This window comes from Mauremys reevesii, linkage group 12 (genome assembly GCF_016161935.1).
Source record: "Mauremys reevesii isolate NIE-2019 linkage group 12, ASM1616193v1, whole genome shotgun sequence".
NCBI classification, from domain to species: domain Eukaryota; kingdom Metazoa; phylum Chordata; order Testudines; family Geoemydidae; genus Mauremys; species Mauremys reevesii.
Genome location: NC_052634.1, coordinates 22,226,622 through 22,247,318, shown reverse-complemented (window position 1 = coordinate 22,247,318; position 20,697 = coordinate 22,226,622). Strand labels below are relative to the sequence as shown.

The following is a 20,697-nucleotide window of genomic DNA, read 5'->3' as shown; positions in this document are numbered from 1 at the left end:
TAGCAAGTTAACATTTAATTAAATACTTTATGCTAAAATGTTAGTAGTATAAAATATATATGTTGAATCTTGATTTATATCCATAGGAATGGAGCAACTCTTTTGATGTCCAATATGTACATTCCTAGGGTTAAAGCAAAGAAACAGTGAAAGCGATATGGCACAAAGATTGTTTTCTGTGTGTCTAAAGGCAGCATTGGTCCTGGGTGAGGTGTAAGGATGCCATATCTTATACTGACATGTGCCAATCCTCTCATAACTCAAGGTTGGATCTGTGGGAAGAACGCGTCTCCCTACAAAAGAGACTAAATACACAATAGGAAACAGTGGATTCTTTTGTTCAATCTGCAACTCTGAATAAGACATAATTATTTAGTTCTTAGATCCAACACCTAGCAATTTGCTGACCAGGCCTATTTTAGCAAGCAAGGCTTTCTGTTTACCCCAACCTTCTCTTAGCTGATCACTATTTGCTAGGGGCCTCTGGTCCCTTGACCATACTCTGACTTTGGGTCTGGAAAGAGCTGGCACAATACATAATAATTATGTGTTGTTATATAAAAATGCACATGGATTTTTGAACCCTTCACATACAGTGCAATGGCAAAGTTCTTGGTTCAGGCTTGTAGCAGTGATGGAATAAACTGCAGGTTCAAATCAAGTTCTCGAGTCCATCCACAGCTAGGATGGGTCATTCAGTCCTTTGCATAGAGCTTCAGTTTGTAGTGCAAAGTCCCTCCAGAAGTAATAGCTATGGGATTGGAGACAAGGTATCAGCCTTTTTATAGTCTCTCGTTGCCATGTGGTCTTTGCTTTCTTTGTCCCAAGGACACTCTATCCAGCACGTGGCATAGAAAACCTTAGAGTTCTGTCCATAGGCAGGTCCTGCATACCTTGCTGAGTCACAAGGTGCATCTGCCTTCTCTCAATGGGTCGATTGTATAGCTGATGGTCCTTAATGGTCATCAAGCAGGCTAGGCAGAACTAACACCAACTTGTCTGGCTGGGTGTTCCCGAAGCAGAGCACAAGTTTGAAATACGGGCAGCATAGAGCCAACATTCATAACATCAACTACAAAATGATACACTTGTAGAGATAGCATCATTATAATCAGCCTATCAGAACCTCTCCATACACCCCTTTACACGACAACGTTTCTACAATATTGGCTGCAAATATACAACAGTGGTTGCAATGGTGATCTATGCAGTTACAGATTATGTCAATAACGTCACAGGAGGTGACACAGCATCAGTGAGACTGATATTGGAATACTGCCTCCAGTTTTGGTGTCCTCATTTGAAAAAGATGTTGTGAAATTGGAGCTGGAGGCAAAGAGCCACCAAATGTTCTGAGGGCTGGAGAAAATGCCTTCTAGTGAGCTATTGAACAAGCTCACCTGTTTAGCTTATCAAAAGAAGATTGAAAGGTGACTTCACTGAAGTGCTGAAAGGCCTTAATGGAGAGAAAAGATTGTGTATTAAAGGGCTCTTTAATTGAGCAGAGAAAGGCGTAACAAGATCCAATGGCTGAAAGGTGAAAAGAGATAAATTCATATTACAACTAAGGCACAAAAATTCAACGGAGAGGATGATTCACCACAGGAACAACCTGCCAAGGAAAGTGGTGGATTCTCCATCTCTTGATGTCATTTAATGAAGACTAGATGCCTTTCTGGTATGTGTTTGCCCCAAAAGTAGCTATTGTATCATACAGGAGGCCTGTGATATGCAGGGGGTCAGATTAGATGCTCTAATGGTCTCTTCTGGCCATAAGGTCGAGTAATTTCTGAAAAACTGAGTGTACCATTGGGAGCAGTGTCTGATGTTTTCCTGTCTAGCCGGCTTGCTTCCTAGAACGAACGCTCCTTGAGTGGGGTGATCCACAGGAGTAGCTCAAACCTCCAAAGCAGCCTGGCCAGGGCAGGACATTAGCACAGCAAGGAGGGGTGTGGCAGTGACATCACAAAGGCCTTTGCAGGACCTCAGACTATTGGTCAAAGGTGGTGGGGAGGTGGTGACCTCACAGAGAGATGCTGACATCAGCCAGGCAGGACAGGGGTGAGGGGCCAGGGAACCCTCAGAGACCCCTGTGGCTTTGCTTCAGCAAGTCTCCTTCTCCAGGTCTCTCTTGAGGACTGAGAGAGTATTCGGTTCACGGACGTGAGTGCCAGGAGGAACCTTTTCGAGTTTTCTCCTTCCCTTTAGTGATTTTACTAGAAAACAGCCATCCCTGTTTAGAAGGTGAAGCCTCCTCGAGGTTTGAAACCTGTTCAGTCTGATCCATCTGGTGACAGTTGAATTCTAGGCATGGAAAACACGAACTTAAGGAGGCAGAATTTTATTCCGCACCTGGGATTTTGTCCCATAGAATCAGTGGGGACATTAGGGTTTGTGCTTTCTGTTTCACCTTTTCCTCCATCCCTCCCTCCCTCTTTTCTCTTTGTCTCTTGCTTCTTTTGTCCTTTCACCTGTTCCCCTCCCAACACCAGGAGCGGTGTGTGTGTGTGTGTGTGTGTGTGTGTGTTGCGGGGGAGTGCTCTGCAGCTCCCACTGTGGGAGGTCCACCCAAAAATGTGGGGCTGAAATAGTGCTCGGGCAGTGATCCCCACCTGTGACCTGGGCCATCCTTTGGGCTCTCTGGTGAGAACCCTCAGCCTCCCATCCTGTCTCTACCCTGATTGGCTGAGCAGGGGGTTATTGACAGGGAGGAGACTCAGGTCCTTGTTGTTCTCTTTGAAGACCAAGGAAATAAGTCATAACCTGTTATATGTTGACAAATTTTAGTGCTTTGCTGCATTAATGGTCTCTGAGCAGTTCATGATTCTCTCTAACATTGCAGTTCTCCTCAAATACTTGCTGAATAATTACTATGCACTGTTGTTCGTCTGGAGCTCATCTGCGAGCACTTTATTCAGGTCATTCAGTGTTTGAAATTCACAATCTGATGGTTAGTTTCAAAATCAGGACTCTTGGGTCCTATTCCCAACTCTGCCACTGGCTGGCTGTGTGACCTAAGACAAATCAATTCTCCTTTCTCAGCCTTAGCTTCTCCCTCTTTCAAGTAGGGATAATAATGAACCGCTCCTACCTACCTCACAGTGGGTGGAGGATGGGGATCCATTGGAGAGTGTCACTAGGAGTATCAGAGGGGTAGCCATGTTAGTCTGGATCTGTAAAAGCAGCAAAGAGTCCTGTGGCACCTTATAGACTAACAGACATATTGGAGCATGAGCTTTCGTGGGTGAATACATCTGACATAGTTAAGCAAAGAGAACAAACCCCCAATCCCCCCTGTGCTTTGGGAGCCAGGTTTGTGGTGGGAATTCTGTAGTTCAGATGACTTCACGCCTGGGCATTGTGATTCTTTACCAGTTTCTCTGGCATTGGGGCAGTTTTCTGCTCACAGCTGTGATGGCCAAGTGGTTAAGGAGTTGGACTTGAAATCCACTAGGGTTCCCTTGCGCAGGTTTGAATCCTGCTCACAGCGAGGCCTGTATTTTAGCCAGTCTCTCACCCGGGCAACACCTCTGTACAACCCCCTGAGACACTCTCAATTCTCTCCCCACCCCAAGGAAATCCTGTTCTGCTCCTTTCATGGAGATCCCTGGGACACCCCCTCACACTGTGTCCCTGAGGGGTCAGGCAAACTCTCAGCACCTGAAGCCTCTGCCACTCACCTGGTGCCCCATAGATCAGCCATAGCCCTGGTTCTGCTCCTCTCTAGGGTGTGAAAGGAGCCAAGTCAGTGACTCCATGGGAGCTACGGGGCTGCAGAACCAACAGAGGAAAATAGGTGCTCAGCACCCACTGGCAGCCAGCTCCCCCCCCCCCCCCTACAGGCCTTGCTGACAAGCTCCTGCTCTTCCCCTTCAGCACCTCCCCCTTGCCAGGGAACAGCGGTTCAGTGGGGTGCAGGAGGGGCTGGCGGGGGATGGGGAGGAGCAGGGACGGGAAGAGGTGGGGGAGGGAGAGGAATGGGGCAGGAAGGTGCAGGGTGGGAAGAGATGGGACAGGGGTGGGGCCTTGGGGGAAGGGGTGGAGTGGGGGCAGGGCCTGGGGTGGATATGGGGGGCTTTGTCACAGATCCCTCTAGGGCCAGCCCTGAAGGGAAGCACTGACTATCACAGTGACAATACAACTGACCAGCCTTGTGGGGGAGGCTGAGGGAGATCCGCACTCACCAGGTCTCTTCTCTCCCCCAAGCTGAGCCAGACACTGCTCTCTCCTGGCTCTCACTCTAGCAGCTGGACGCCAAGGAGCCATTTCCCCACAGGAAGGGCATTGAGTGCCCCTGTGGTGCTGGGGGGCTGGCGCTGCTGCTGCCTGTGGGGCTGGCAGGGGGGCTGATGTCTGCACAGACTCTCAGCTGCCAGGCCGGAGGGGGCACTTGGGACCTTACCAGACTGGCTCAGTGAAGACGGGGGGTTGACAGAGCAATACAGACGCTCCCCAGAGCACGGAGCAGCAGCCACCCATGCAGCCAGGCAATGAGCATTTCCCACAGCCTGGAACCGAGGGGGAGGCGCCAGCTGCTGTTCCAGCCTCGGGACAGGCCCTGTCAGCCAACAGCCACTTCTTACTCCCCACAGCCAAGGGCGGGTTCCTCCGTGGGGGTGTGGAGCAGCCGGTCGTTTTCCTGTTCGCACTCCTCTGCGGTGTGAAAATCGGGGAGGGGAGGCAGAAGCCCCACTTCCCTCCTGAAATGACGCCCAGTGGGGGAAGCCAGGACAACAGGGTGGGGCGGCAGGTGGTGGCCAGACTCTCACCGCCAGGGTCTAGTCTAGCTCAGGGTCCAGCTCAACTTCCTCCCCGCGCCACTGGCCCCCAGTCCCCTTCCACCACCAGGTCAACCCAGGCACTAGGGCAGGAACGGGGTGAGGCAGCAAATCAAGCTGAGCAAGGCAGGCAAAAGCGAGTCTTGTCTTCATGGGCACCTCCCAATGACGTCCTTTTGTCTGCAACTGCTGCAAAACATCCCGGCAGAGAAGCAACAGGCCCAAACATTACCACACAGCTGCCAAAGTAGCTCAGTTGGGAGCGCGTTAGACTGAAGATCTAAAGGTCCCTGGTTCAGTCCCAGGCTTTGGCAGGCCCTTTCATCCCTCTTTGTGCCCTACTGGCTTGTTCTCTGGGAGCACAGTGGTGTGTCAGCACCAAAGATGAGCAGGGCTGCCCTAGAGCATTTAGGGGTCTGGAACAAAGCATTTTTGGGAGCCCGTTCAATTTAAAAAAAGTTGCAATACTGTATTCTCATGGGGCCTGGGGTAAATTGCCCTGCTTGCCTCCCTCTGGGTGGCAACTGATGGTGAGTCTCTGATCTTGGGCGCTGCAGTAGGAAAACATAGACTGGGCTTCTGCCCCTAGTTGGCCCACCTGACCTTTACCAAGGAGAGATGGGATCTGTCTTTCCCAATATGGCAGGAAGAGAGCAAGGCAGGGTGACCCTCAGGAATGGTGCCAGAGGGCTGCTGGGCAGTGACAGGCAGGGAGTGGGGGTGAAAACTCCTCTGCGCAGCTGAGCAAGGGCAGTACCAGGGAAGGGGCATCTGTAAAAGTGGCCCTGTGGAAGGTGGCAGGGATTTGGGGGCCCAGGGGGAGGCGCTTGATGTTCAGTGCCTTGGAGCAGCTGGACTTGGCCATGGTGGGTGTTCAGGAAATGCACGTTAACAACTCTAGGGTAGCTCAATAGGCAGAGGGTGATTGGAGGAAGGGCCTCCTGGCCAGGGAAGAACGATGGGGCTGGAGTCTTGTTTTTCACATTCACGGTGCTAGTACAGAAGGGGCTGGAGCTCCGACCAGGGAGGTCATTACTGGTGGGCTTTGTGCTCTGTGGCACTGGTTACTGCTATATTAGTGTGTATGGTCCCCAGTTAAGGCTTGAGAGGGAAGATCAAAGGCTCCCTTCCTCTGCACTGCATGATGTTTGTTGTTGGGGGATTTAATTGTGTCAGCCGGCCTGAGCACCGCTGGTCCTGTTTTCCCAACCGTCAGAGGAAACATTTTTACAATGAGCACTACCTGGCGCAGGTCTGTAGTGAGGTCGGCTTAGAGGAGCTCACTCCAGCCACAGAGGGGTTCACCTTTCTGCGGGACAGGCCAGGACTCGCATTGACCGGATTTATACTTAGCTTTTGTGTCTTTAGCACGTTGCTTCTCAGATTCTTTCTTGTCCTGACTTGTTACACTTTGACACTTAACAGGGCAGAGTTTGTGCACCTTCCTATTATCCTCACTAGGATCTGATTTCCAAATTTTGAGGAATGACTTTTTGCCTCTAACAGCCTCCATTACTCTGCCGTTTACCTAGAGTGGCGCTCTGGTGGTGGTCCTATTATCGCTTCTGATTTATGGCAAACGTTTCATCTGAGCCTCTAATTGCGGTGTTTTTAAATGCTCTGCATGCTGCTTGCAGGCACCTAACACTTGTGACAGCAGCTCCTTTTAATTCCCATCCAACCATCTGTACTTATGCCGATAGGTCGACTTTAGGTCTTTAACTTTGAGCGGTAGCTGAGAAGACGGTAAATGGGGCAGAAACCCATTTGACAAACCTCTTCATTTCCTTGCTATTTCCTGACTTCTTTATTCATCACCTTTTCCTTATTTCCTGGGTGAGGCGGCGGCCTGCCAGGGAGCTCCCCGGCACCTCTGGCTGCCTGGGCTGAAGGCAAGAGGCAGGCCTGGGCGTGGCGAGGGACTCCTGTCCTGGAATGAGGCCGCACTGCTTCCTGGCCCCCTTTTCCCACCCACACCGGCAGGCGGCTGCCGCGGAGAACACGAGGAGGCTCTCGGGCGCTAGGCAGCGCTGTGTGTGTGGCTGTCAGGGGAAAGAGCCGAGGCTCCCGACTGACCTGCCATTGACTCGTAGCTCTGCGCGCCCGTCAGCCGGGCGGGCCAGGCTGCGGACGTGACTCAGGCTTGGGCAGCATGGCCGCGCTTTCCTGATGAGGTATAACCCTGGGTGTCAGGTCGCTGTGCAGCTTTAATCTAAACTGACCAGCAGCCCACAGCCTCCCCCTGGGTCTGCCCCACCTGGTTCCTCCTTACAGGCCGACCTTTCCAACTTCCAGACCCGGATTCACCCCCTAATCATCCTACTTCCACTCAGAGACAGCCGTGGAGGTGCTGAAGGAGGAGGGGTGACTCTAGGTGGGGTTCTTCTCAACGATGGCTGGCAGAAAGGTGGTGCTCAGCTCTGTCAGCGACCTGCCCAGTTGCCTCGCTGCCAGGGATGCAGACATTTCTGTAAGGTGATTAAATGGGTATTTGGCTTCTGGAGTGAATGTGAGAAATGTGCAATTATGAGAGGGAATTTCCATCTATCTTTCTACCGCTCTTCAGTGGCCTAATGGATAAGGCATTGGCTTCCTAAACCAGCTATTGTGGGTTCAAGCCCCATCTGGGGTGAAAAACTCCTCTCTTCTTGTATAAAGTACTGGATCTTCAGAACTGTCCTCCAGGAACAGCATCTTCCATTTGACAAATGCTTTCTAAACCCATCAGTAGCAAACAGTTAATACTAGTGTTTGTCTGAGAATAGAGTGAAGGGGAGTGTTTACTCTGACACAGACAGAAAGAGCAAGGCTGTTCTGAAAGAGAATGGATCTGTCTGGAGACAAAGCAGCCCGTGAGACTGAGCAACCGTGTGAAAAGAAGAGGTTCAAATATGTTAGGAGTTAGGTTGGCCTGGCAAATTTAGCGCTTGGCTACACTTGCAGATGTAGAGCGCTGGGAGTTAAACCAGCCCTCGGAGACCACAGCAGGGAAAATGCTGCTGTGTGTTTACTCTGACAGCTGCAAGTGCACTGAGTGGCCACACTAGCAGCTCTGCAAATGCCACAGAGAGCAGTGCACTGTGGTAGCTATCCCAGTGTGCAAGTGGCTGCAATGTGCTTTTCAAATGGGGGCGGTGGAGTGTGTATGTGGGGAGAGACAGTGTGTTTTGGGGGTCTGAGAGTGTGTCAGCATGCTGTCTTGTAAGTTCAGAGAGCAGCAGACCACCCCTCCCCCACCTCTCTTTCTCACACACACACACCCTGCATCAGCGGCAGCAGCATTCCACACTAATGGTTGCTTTGTCCCGGAGCAGATAAGCAGCCGCTGTCAGAAACAGAGCTTTGAAAGGGAATATCCGCATGCCGATTTCAAAACAATGACCACAGTGGGCACTTGACTTCAGGGGATTATGGAACATTTTCAGAGGCCAATCACAGTGCAGTAATACAACACGTCGTCACACTCACACCTGGGCATTTCAGCTGAGGCAAAGTGAACTTTATGCTTCTCATGGAGGTGGGTTACCGAGCGCTCCAGCTGCAGAGCCCAGGCGCCCATGTGCCTTGCCAGTGTGGACACCTCAGGAGTTAGGGCGCCCGGGCTGCTTTAATGGGCTCTAACTTGCAAGTGTAGCCAAGCCCCTAGACTTGCGACCTGACACCCAGGGTTATAAGGCCGACATAGTGACCCCTTACTGGCCTTGGGAACCCCAAACCCTTGTTACTAAGGGCATTGAGGAGTCTCTGTCCCTTAATAACTTCTGGGAGCTTCCCAGCAGGCTGCGGGCATCAGCCGATCCTGCCTCACAGGATAGACTCATGGAACTGTGCCAGCCGCCCCCTCGCTAGCAGGCCCCATGAAAGAAGCAGGTGGCTCGGTGATGGCAGAAAAGGGTTATGATTGATCGACCTCTGTGTGTCCCTCTGCTGGCTTTTCTTCAGCAGCGCCTAGCGGCCCTGGCTCCAGGCTAGTGCCTGGTGAGCTCTGGCACTGGCAGGAAGCGCTGCAGGGTGCTGGGCAGCGGCCCTGGCAAACCAGCTGCTGGTAGGTGTCTCTGTGGTATCATGGGAAAGTGAGTGCAGCTGTTAATGGACAGGAGGGGGGGTTATGCTCCCCCAGGGATGCCACTGAAGGCTCCTCATGGGCTCCTCAAGGTCTGCTGGGAGCCGTGATGTTCCCCTTTTGCCGCCTTGAAGGCTCCTCCTGGACACAATGGGGTCACCTGCTGCCTACAAGAGTGTGGGGCCACGCTGCAAAAGCCCATCTCCAAGCAGCCACGCCAGAGGCTTAGGCTTAATCCTCAAGGCCGAGCGCAAACCTTCAGCCGAACGTTTCACTCTTCCCGCCTCCGCCTGCGGCAAGGGAGAAGGAGGAGACAGGCCGGCCCAAAGACACCTCCTCCCACTTCCCTGTACGCTGTGCAAGCTCTGGCCTGCCTCATGCCTCGCCAGGAAAGCGCCATGCGGCCCAAGCCTGAGTCACGTCCGCGGCCTGGCCCGCCCCGCCCCGGCTGACGGTGCGCAGAGCCACGCAAGTCAATGGCAGGTCGAGTCGGGAGCCTCGGCTCTTTCCCCTGACAGCCACACACACAGCGCTGCCTAGCGCCCCAGAGCCTCCTCGTGTTCTCCCGCAGCAGCCGCCTGCCGGTGTGGGTGGGAAAAGGGGACCAGGAAGCACTGCAGCCTCATTGCGGGACAGGAGGCCCTCGCCACGCCCAGGCCTGCCTCTTGCCTTCAGCCCAGGCAGCCAGAGGTGCCAGGGAGCTCCCTGGCAGGCCGCTTCGCCTCAGCCACCTCTGCCTCATGGCCTAGGCTCTTGGGGCTCTGCTGGTCACCCGCCGCTTGAAGGCCCAGAGGGAAAACAAATGAGCACACAGGTAGTAGAGGATGGTTTTGAATCTACTGACCTTGGGCCCAGCACACTTCCACTGCACCACTCTGCTAGCTTTTCATCCTCTTACCCCCCAGCCACCACTCTCCGGATTAGTGCCTTACGAGCTCTCGCGCTGGCAGGCAGATGCACAGGCTGCTAGGCAGATGTGCAGGCTGCTAGGCAGCTGCCCTGGTCACAGGATTTTACAGCTAATAGAGGGTAAAAGGGATCTATTTGAGTTTGGACCCCATTGGGAGCTGGGCAGACGGTTTAAGATCGGGTGGCATAAGAAATACACAATCTGCAATAGCCCCAATTGGGGTAAAGGGCTTTGGTGTGTGGAAGGGTGCAGGGTTAATTCGGTTTAACACTGCTAAATTTGGTATAAACGCAGAGTGTAGAGCAGGCCTAACAGGGATCTCTGGGGAACAGACGTCATTGCTTTAAGAGCAGATTGCTTAGTGTGTACATCTCTTCTGAAGCACGTTAGCACCTTTGGCTCTTGCAATGTGTGCTTCTTGTGCGTAACTGTTCCGATGCGTCATTCCAACGTAGCCAGTTCCAGTTTGTTAGTCCTGCCTCTGTGAGTACAAGCTATGGAAGAAATATCTGATTGGCTGAAGAGGTGTTCCTCTCTTAGTTAGAAGAAGTGATTGGTGAAATTCGAGAAGACGTTTATTTGTAACAGAAGCTAAAGAGGCATTTTAAAAAGTTTCTTCATATGTCAGGTGCCACAATGAGACATGCATACAGTGTGCTGTTTGTCAGTCTCGCTGTCTCTGTGATCATAGTGAGATTTGATGTATTAAATTACACACTGTAACCACTAAATATAGGCACTCTAGACGTTAGACTATAGCCGTGGAGGTTGTTTTAACACAAAGTGATTGGTCTCCTAAGTAGTGTCTGTTACAGCTATCCCCTATTCCATTTTGTCTGTTACAGCTATCCCCTATTCCATTTTGTTTCTTACAGCTGTCCCCTTACTCCATTTTGTTTTTGTTCTCTCCTGTGGCCGCCTCCCTGGCTGTTAAGTTGTTTACCAGGGCCACTGCCCTTCTCAAAGGGAGGGCCCCTTAAGTCGTTTACTAAGAGCCATTGCCCTTCTCAAAGGAATGGCCATTTGTGCTGTGTGCTAAGTGGGACCACTGCCCTGTTCAAACAGTTAGTCCTGTTATCACCTTGTTAAACCTGGGCTTGGTGTAGGGTAGGCAATGTCCAGAGCTGCAAGACCTAAAGTGGCCACATAGCTGAGCATATGAGTCATATCTGTGAGCTCAGAACTTGCCCAGGCATGTCCTGTGCCTACCTGCAGTTTTTCCCTGTGTCTCCTCCCCTGTGACAGAGGGAGCCTATCAGGATTACTGGTGGAAACTGCCTAAGTTTGCCTTTATAATCAGACATTTTCTGATCAGACCTCAGAAAGGTTTCTGCATTGCTGCCTGGTCTGATCAGCCAGGGGTTCTGGGGGTCCTTTATCCGCCTCGTTTTATTTTTGAGCATACCCCATTTTTAACTCCTCCCACGAACAATGAATTTTGCCTGGAAATCTCCTGATTATTGTAAGCGAATTGAGTCCTCTCTGTGTCCTCTGATGCTGCTGCTGTTCCTGTCTCTGCCTTTGCTGCTGCCTTGGGGACTGGTAAGAATCCTTCTGAGAAACTTTCTATACTTTTATTTTATTATTTTAGCTGCTGGCCTTGTTTCCCCAGCAGACAGACCCAAGCTAACTCCTTGGTCTGTATCTGTAATCTGCTTCTAGCTCCACAGCGCCTTTGCTGCTAGAAATAAGCCTGCTTGCAGCCGCCCCACTGCTGCAGCCACCACTGGGCACACACCACTGTGCCCTCTGGAACTACCCCTAGTATAAGGTGCACCCATTAGGTTAGGTTTAGCCTTTAGTCTAGATAAATTGTAATTTCATTTTGCATAGCTGTGGTTAAGTTAGGCTTAGAGAATTGTTGCATTGTGTTTGTTACTTGCTAATTTGTGTAGTCTTGGTTAAGTTAGATCATAGATAAGATTTTGCTGTGTTCTGTATAATTGTGATTAAGTCTGTCTTCCCACTGTTAGCCCCCCTCCCTCACGGGCTTCCCAGTCACGTACAGTCTGTTTGTTCTCTGTGTCTCTCTAAGTTTAAATCTTCCTCCGCAATGCCTTTGCCTTGTGCTCCTCTTCCCCATCCCAACCCAGCATAAAACCCCATTGGTTACTTTGTTGCCCTCTGATACCCCTCCCATTCTACATTTACACCACTGTGACACATTTTTACCTAGAATTGTTTCCTATTTAACATATTTTATCCATAACTGTTAGTTGGTTAGGAGTACTTGTGGCACCTTAAAGACTAACAAATTTATTTTAGCATGAGCTTTCGTGAGCTACAGCTCACTTTCGATGCATAGAATGGAACACACAGACAGGAGATATTTATGTGTGTTCCATTCTATGGAACGTTGACAAAAAGGCTGTTTGCAAAAGGTCCGATCCATTTTCTTTCGTGACCACTTGTTTTAAAAACGAGTCATTAAGACGTTAATCAGGTAGCCGGGATTGGCAGTAGGGAGGGTGTCTTTGCAGGAGAAATGGCCAGCGCTTAGCTAGAGACATGCTTTCCAAAGGGATTGTTGAGGACGATTTTTACCATGTTTTCTTCCAATCCGCACCGAATAGGCGGGATTGCTCGAATGCAGCTGCTGTCTGGCGCTGATGCCCGCCAGCGCCCCAGAGGGGGCAAGAGGGGCAATTTGCCCCAGGCCCCAAGCCCCACGGGGCCCCCACCAGAGTTTTTCGGGGCCCCGGAGTGGGGTCTCACTCCGGGGCCCGGCAAACTCTTGTGCGGCCGGGCGCAGGAGCTTCTGCCGCTCCCTGTCTTCGCTGGCAGGGGGTCCTTCCGCTCCGGGTCGGAAGGACCCCCCGCTGGCGAATTACCGCCGAAGACGGAGCGGGACCCGCCACTGAAGTGCAGCCCGGTCTTTGGCGGTAATTCGGCGGCGGGGCCCTTCCATTCCTGGACCTGCCGGCGCCCAAGACTCGCGCGGGCCCTCCGCCGAATTACCGCCAAGACCGGCTGCACTTCGGCGGTGGGTCCCACTTCGCGGTAATTCGCGGCGCTGGGGCCGCGGCGGGTCTTGTGGGCACTTCGGCGGCGGGTCCAGGAACGGAAGGGCTCCCCGCCGCCGAAGACCCCGGGCCCCCGGAATCCTCTGGGCGGCCCTGCACTAGTACGATGTAGGGGCGCCGAGTTTCCACTATGCTGGGGGGCTGCTCCCCTCGGGCTCCTCCCAGGCCCTGCCCCACCTCCCTTTCCCCAATGCCCCACTCCCGCATTCAGCTCCTCTCCTCCCCTGTCAGCGGGCAGGAGGCGCTGGGGAGCGCGAGGAGTGAAGGGGCGGGGCTGCTGCTGGGCACTAATGACCCATCTGGTTCCCCCCCCCCCGGGATGCTCCAGTCTCGGAGCAGCCAGAGGCGGCGCCTGCCCCCGGTCACGTGACACGCGAAGTCTCTAGTGCCGGGAACCGGAGCGAACCAGCTGCAGCCCTGGCGGGCAGAGCTGCGCCGGCCCGGCTCCGCCTGCGGGGAAACGGGCGCGGCACCAGCACGTGGCAGAGCAGAGCCTGTGAGAGGCGGGGCAGGTTCGGGCAGTAACAGCAAGAGGGTTTGATTGGTCGGTAGGAGCTCCGCATGCTAATGAGGAGGCGTGTTTCTGTAAATAGCGACATAAACCTCTTCTAATGGCCAGTGCGCTAAAGCTGTCTCGAGTGTGCTTCATGGCATGGGGACCTGGCTTTAGATTTGTGTCCTTTAGTTCGCTGGGGGTGAAATCCCCCTGTATGAAAAGACTCACCGTGGGGTACAAGCGTGTGTGCATTAGCCTGGGTTTGTAGCGGGGGGAGGAGGGCTTTAAAACTGTAATTTCAAAGCTCATTTCTATAGTTTGTAACTAGGGAATGATGATTGAAAGCATCTGATTTCGCTAAGTAGGAAGAGGAGTTACTGTGTCTCTTCTATGCGCGAAACGAGCAGCGTGTGTTGTTTTTATGTAGCTGCTGTTTATTATAGATTAGCTTTTCTGTTTCTTTCTTGGGGGCCGTGAGAGAGAGAACAGGGACTGAGTGAGGGGATCTTATGAAGCAAGTTTAAAAATATGTTTTTGTATTTTTGTTACATTAATCTATTTATAGTTTTTGCTGATAAGTCTGTTAAATGACAAAACTTAATTTGTTTTGGTAGGATTTGGAAAAGAAGTAAATTTAGTGTGAAAATGGTGTTTTAAAGGTTTCTAGTTCAGTACTTACTGAAAAATTTTTTAAATTTCTTTGTGCTGTTCCATCTCTTTCTTTCTTGTAATCTATTTCAGAACTTAGGTAGGGTCCTGTGTCTGCACATTCTCTTCCTTTTCCACTTTCTTCTCTGCTTTTCTTTTCTTTCCTTCCCATTTTTCTGGAAGCCCCTATATTTTTACTCCTACTGCTCTGGCAGGGGATATGCAGTTTTCTTTTGGCCCCAAGCACATCAGATGATCCACACAGGATCTGAGAGTTGCTGTCTCCTGGCCGTATAGTGAGTAGAGGGTGGAGTGGGGAGAAAAGCGGCTCACACAGAGCCCCTGCCATTGGGGAGAATGGAGGACCTTGCTATGGGTGGAATCAAACACACAGAACCCCTGCCATGGAGAAAGACTGGGGAACCCTGCAATGGGTGGAGGAGACAATGAAGGGCATGGGGAGGGGTTTACATGAGGGATTTGCATATGTCAACATCTCCCATGCCCCACTGGGTGTTTTCCTTCCCATCTTATTTCTTCTCTTTCTGTTACTCTCTTTTTCTGTCTGAGGTAAATTAAAAATCCACACCCCTGAGAGACGTAGCTGAGCTGACCTAAACCCTCCTACAGTAACTCCTCACTTAAAGTTGGCCTGGTTAACGTTTCGTTATGTTGCTGATCAATTAGGGAACATGCTTATTTAAAGTTGTGTAATGCTCCCTTCTAATGTTGTTTGGCAGCCCCTGCTTTGTCTACTGCTTGCAGGAAGAGCAGCCTGTTGCAGCTAGCTGAGGGGGCTTGGGACCAGGATGGACCGGCAGCCCCTATCAGCTCCCACTCCCGACCTTCCCTGTGCTGCAGCTGTCTCCAGTTCAGCTGTGTCCTCCCCCACTGCCATGTGCTGCTCCTGCCCTCTGCCTTGGAGCTGCTCCCAGACTCCTGCTTGCTGTGCTGGGGAGGGAAGAAAGGGGGCTAATGTCAGGTGCCCCTACCCCTGCTCCTGCACCCCACTTACCCTATCTTCCATAGAGCAGGGCTCAGGAGGGAGAGAGCTTGCAGCAGCTGGGGTCTCAGCAAGCTGATCTAATTAACAAGGCAGTGTACTTAAGGGAAATGTGCATATCTCCCTCCATTCCTGCTGCCTTGCAGAGTGAGAGAGTTAACCCTTGAGGGCTCAGCCAATTGCTAGTTCATCATTTAGCAGTAAGGGAAATATCCCACCCTCTGACTCCTCTACCTCAACCAAGCTTCACAATCATCATCACTGTGTATCAGTATTAAATTGTTTGTTTAAACCTTATACTCTGTTGTCTGGTGAAAAATTCCTGAACCTAACCTAATAGTCTGGTTTCTTTCATAATCTGAAGTGGATTGAGCATCTAAATCCTTCTTCTCCTCTCCTCCCCTCAAATGTGAAGGGAACAGCCTCAACCTTTGTCTTATTCTGCTTTGTAGGAGAAAGATGCTCTATGTAAATAGTCATGATCCATTTAGGTTAATTCTTATGCTGAATGGTGGGTAGGAGAGGGTATAAATCATTGGAGACTCTTGCCCCACTCCCTGTGTGGCCTGTGTTTTTCTTTTTGTTTTAAAATGAGACTGTCTAGTTTTTATGTAAATATATTTGGGTAGTTTCACTCATATTTATATTGCTATGAATTTCATGTGCTCTTGTCTCACAGCAGCCATGGGGGAAAGCCTGTGGCAATGGACTTTGCAAAATTATAGACTAGTGATTCTCAACTTGTGGCCCAATCGGCAGCTGCGGCCGATGTGGCATCCTCAGGCCATACAGGTAGTATATAGTGTGTGGATTCTGCCTACATAACACAGAGAAAGTTGCCTATGCAGCTCACAATAGTAAATAGGGTCAGACCAGAAGATATCTTCTTTCCAAGTGGGAATTGTGCAGGAGAAACAACAGACCTAGTGCAGCTGTGTTGCCACTGTCTACTAGCACTGAAATGGTTCAGAATGCCTTGGGTCAAGTGGCACCAGTTCTAAAAGTAAGGGTGATTTAGTGCTGTGGTTCTCAAACAGGAGTATCCAATGGTTTTCCAGGGGGTACATCAACTCATCTAGATATTTGCCTAGTTTTACAACAGGCTACATAGAAAGCACTAGCAAATTCATAACAAATTAAAATTCATACATTGATTTGTTTCTACTGTTCTCTATAATATACACTGAAATGTAAGTACAATACTTATATTCAAGTGATTTATTTTATAAATATTGCATCTGATTATGAAAGCCAGTACTTTTTAAGTGAGTTAAAACTAGGTGGTATTCAAGAGAAAACAGACACCTGAAATGTGTAAATGAGTCTCTAAATGATGAGAGACACTGATTTAGTGAAGGTATCACCGGTAAAATAGAACCCTGCAAAAACTTCTAGTGCAGATGAATTTGAGAGCAAGCCAGAGAGAAACTGCTGGAGCATGCTAGAAAGGGCTGACCTGTCCGCATTGTCTGTGCCTGACAGGCGGTCATGTGGTACGGAGGAGCCTGTGAGAGGTATCCCAAAGCAAGAGGGTTTGATTAGTTGCTAGGAGCTCCACATGCTAATCAGGAGGTGTGTGTCTGTAAATAGCGACATAAACATCTTCTAATGGACAGTGTTCTAAAGCTGTCTCAATTGTGCTTAATGAAATGGGAACCTGGTTTTAGATTTTTGGTCTTTAATTCTCTGGGGGTGAAACCTGTTGTATGAAAACATTCACTGGGAAGAAAGCTTATGACATTAGCCTGGGTGTGTAGCCGAGCACAGGTTTGTTAAGACTGTACTTTCAGGGATCATTTCTATAGTTTGTAACTAGAGAAGTATGGTTGAAAGTGTCTGACCTTGCTAACTACGATGAGGAGTTAAAGTGTTCTCTTCTGAGCATGAAGTGAGTGGATAGTGGTGCTTTAATGCATCTGCTATCTGCTATTGATGAGTGTTCTTGTGTTCCTTTGGGAAATTGAGAGGAAAAACACAGACTGAGTGGTTAGTCCTTATAAAACAAGTTTAAAAATAAATGTTTTGGGTTTTTTCTGTTATCTGAATTTATTTAAAGCTTTTGTGCAGTTCTGTTTAGTAGCAAGTCTTAATTTGATTTGGTAGAATTTGGAAAAAGTAAAGGTAGTGTGAAAATGGTATTTTAAAGGTTTCTAATTCAGTACTTACTGAAAGTTTTTTAAATTTCTTTATGCTGCTCTCTCTTTTTCTTGTAATCTATTTAAGAATTTAGGTAGGGTCCTGTGTCTGCACGTTCTCTTCCTTTCCACTTGCTTCTCCGCTTCTCTCTTCTTCCCTTCCCATTTTTCAGGAAGCCCTATTTTTACTTCTCCTGCTCTGGCAGGGGTATGCAGTTTGCTCTGGCCCCAAGCCCATCAGACAATCCACACAGGATCTGAGAGTAGCTGTCTCTTGGCCGTATAGTGGGTAGAGGGTTCTAAAGCTGTCTCAGGGTATGTCTACACTATGGGATTATTCCGATTTTACAGAAACCGGTTTTTGGAAACAGATTATATAAAGTCATGAACGTGGCCACACTAAACACATTAATTTGGCAGTGTGCGCCCATGTACCGAGGCTAGTATCAATTTCGGAGCATTGCACTGTGGGTAGCTATCCCATAATTCCTGCAGTCTCCCTGCCCATTGGAATTCTGGGTTGAGATACCAGTGCATGATGGGGCAAAACAGTGTCGTGGGTGATTCTGAGTAAATGTCGTCAGTCAATCCTCCTCCGTGAAATCAACGGCAGACAATCATTTTGCGCTTTTCCTGGATTGCCTGGGCAGACGCCATAGCACGGCAATCATGGAGCCCGCTCAGCCTTTTTTCACCGTCACTGTATGTCTACTGGATGGTGCTGACAGACATGGTACTGCAGTGCTACACAGTAGTATCCTTGCCTTTGCAAATTAGCAAAGATAGTTGCCAGCCACAGTGTACTGTCTGCTGCTTTGCAAATTGACAATGACAGTTACAAGTTATACTGTACTATCAGCTGCTGTCATGGTGCTCTTGGCCAGCCTCAGTGAGATCAGCTGGGGTGCATGGACAAAAATGGGAATGACTCCCAGGTCATTCCCTTCTTTAAGTTTTGTCTAATGGAAAGTCAGTCCTGTCTAGACTATCAGGAAAGCCAATTAAAGACCCAGACAGGTAAATGGTGGCTCCAGGTCAGAGCCCCAGACATCCAGCAGAAATGATGAGCTGCATGCCATTCTAGGGGGTGCCCCTGCAACAACCCCACCCATTGCTTCTCTTCTCTCCCACCTCTCCTGGTCTACTGCTTGTGACGGAGCGGTTCTGGCGGGACCCAACTGAGAGTGCCAAATCAGGACCAATTGCTTAAACAGGGCAGTTACAGCCCTAGGCTGGGGTTTTTCCACCTCTAAGGCAAACCAAACCAGCCAGACAAAAAGGACTTTGGTCTTACCCCACTGGCTAACCACAAGTCACACAAGCAATTTCCTTAGACACTCCAGTCTCCCAGCATCACCACCAGTGCACTCTGTCCTGGGGATGAATGGTTATGAAAACCAACACCCCAATAAAAGAAAAAGGTTCTCTGATCCCAAAAGACCAAGCCCCAGACCCAGGTCAATATACACATCAGATCTTACCCACAAATCACGCTGTTGCCAATCCTTTAGAATCTAGAATCTAAAGGTTTATTTACAAAGGGAAAAAGGTAGAGAAGAGAGGTAGAATTGGTTAAATGGAATCAATCACATACAGTAATGGCAAAGTTCTTAGTTCAGGCTTGCAGCAGTGCTGGAGTAAACTGCAGGTTCAAATCAAGTTCTGGAACATCCCCTGCTGGGATGGGTCAACAGTCCTTCGTGCAGAGCTTCAGTTTGTAGCAAAGTCCTTCCAGAGGTCAGAAGCAGGATTGAAGACAAGATGGAGATGATGCATCAGCCTTATATAGACTTTTCCAGGTGTAAGAATCCCTTTGTCCTCACGGTGGAAATTTACAGCAAAATGGAGTCTGGAGTCACATGGGCCAGTCCCTGCATACTTTGCTGAGTCACAAGGCGTGTCTGCCTTCTCTCCATGGGTTCATTAGGTAGCCGATGGCCCTTAATGGGCCATCAAGCCAGCTATGCAGGGCTGACATCAGCTTGTCTGGGACACTTCCCAGAGGCAGAGCATAAAACAAAATATAGACATTACAGAGCCAATACTTATAACTTCAACTACAAAATGATACACAGACATACAGACAGCATAATCATAACCAGCAACCCAGAACCTGGTCTTAGACACCTTATATGACCCCCTTTACTTAGGATTTGGTGCCACTACAGGACCTTGGTTGCAACCCATGTTCTATATGGTCCCCATTTATATCAATAACGTCACACCGTTATCCCCCATTTGTGTGATGAAGTAATAAAGAATGCATGAATTTGAAACAACACTGACTTTATTGCCTCTGCAAGTAGAGCTCAAAGGGGGAAGGAGGGCAGTCTCCAGCTACTATGATATTCCAGGCAGGACTGAATCTCCAGGAGACAAAGCTTAAAGAAGAGAATGACCTGGGAGTCATTCCCATTTTTGCCCAGGCACCCCCGGCCGACCTCACTGAGGCCAGCCAGGAGCACTCACGGGACGACGATGACAGATACCAGTCCTACTGTACCGCCTGCCGTCCAGAAGGGAAGGGGATGCTGCTGCACCGCCTGCCAGCAGCGTCCAGTAGACATACGTTGACATTGAAAAAGGTGAGAAACAATTTTTTCCATTTGCTTTTGGGTGGGGCGACACAGACCCAGAACCACCCGCGACAATATTTTTGACCCTTCAGGCTTTGGGAACTCAGCCAAGAATTCAAATGGTTTTCGGAGAGTGCGGGAAGTGTGGGACAGCTACAGACATCAGTCGCCCCTCCCTCCATGAGCATCCATTTCATTCTTTGGCTTTCTGGTACGCTTGTCTCAGCTCCTTAAGTTTCAGCACTGTGTTGAGTCCCTGCTGTGGCTTCTGTCTATCACGGCCTTGGAGATTTTTTCAAATGCTTTGGCATTTTGTCTTTTGTAATGGAGTTCTGATAGAACAGATTCATCTCCCCATACAGAGATCAGCTTCAGTATCTCCCATACGGTCCATGCTGGAGCTCATATTGATTCTGGGACTGCATGCTCACCTGTGCTGATCAGCGCTCCATGCTGGGCAAACAGGAAATGAAATTCAAAAGTAAATTCCAGTAAACCTGGCCAATGCATCTGAGTTCAGATTGCTGTCCAGAGCGGTCACAATGGTGCACTGTGGGATGGTGCCTGGAGGCCAATACCATTGAATTGTGGCCACACTAACCCTAATCCGACATGGCAATACCGATTTCAGTGCTACTCCCCTCGTCGGGGAGGAGTACAGATACCGGTATTAAGAGCCCTTTATATCAATATAAAGGGCTTCATTGTGTGGATTGGTGCGATTTAACGCTGCTAAATTTGATATAAACTTGTAGTGTTTATTGGGCCAGAGAGAGCAGCAGGTTTCCACTGTTATTTACCGCTCTTGTTTTCTTGACTAGTTTCTCCTCTGCACCAACTTGGTGTTGTTCTTTGTGAGCCTGGCTAGCTCAGTTGGCAGAGTATCAGACTTTTCATCCGAGGGTCCAGGCTTCAAGTCCCTGGTCAGGTGATAAACTACTCACCAAGATCTTAAACTGTCTTTCTCAGGTCTTCTTTGATGTTACTTTTTCTCTGCAGGATTTTCCCTTTCCTCAGAAGGCCCTTTTGGGGTTTGAAGGCAACTTCCTGACAGCCCTCTGTCCT

At 49.8% G+C, this 20,697-nt stretch overlaps 3 non-coding genes across 3 annotated transcripts; all 3 read left to right on the top strand.

Annotated features, from left to right (window-relative positions):
• The first annotated feature begins 3,408 nt into the window (after positions 1 to 3,408).
• TRNAS-UGA lies at positions 3,409 to 3,490 on the top strand. Its single transcript has one exon. It is a non-coding gene; the product is annotated as a tRNA-Ser (tRNA).
• A 10,066-nt stretch (positions 3,491 to 13,556) lies between these two features.
• LOC120375935 lies at positions 13,557 to 13,768 on the top strand. Its single transcript, XR_005586869.1, has one exon. It is a non-coding gene; the product is annotated as a small nucleolar RNA U3 (small nucleolar RNA).
• Positions 13,769 to 16,695: 2,927 nt separating this feature from the next.
• On the top strand, positions 16,696 to 16,909 carry LOC120376586. Its single transcript, XR_005587443.1, has one exon. It is a non-coding gene; the product is annotated as a small nucleolar RNA U3 (small nucleolar RNA).
• The last annotated feature ends 3,788 nt before the right edge of the window (positions 16,910 to 20,697 follow it).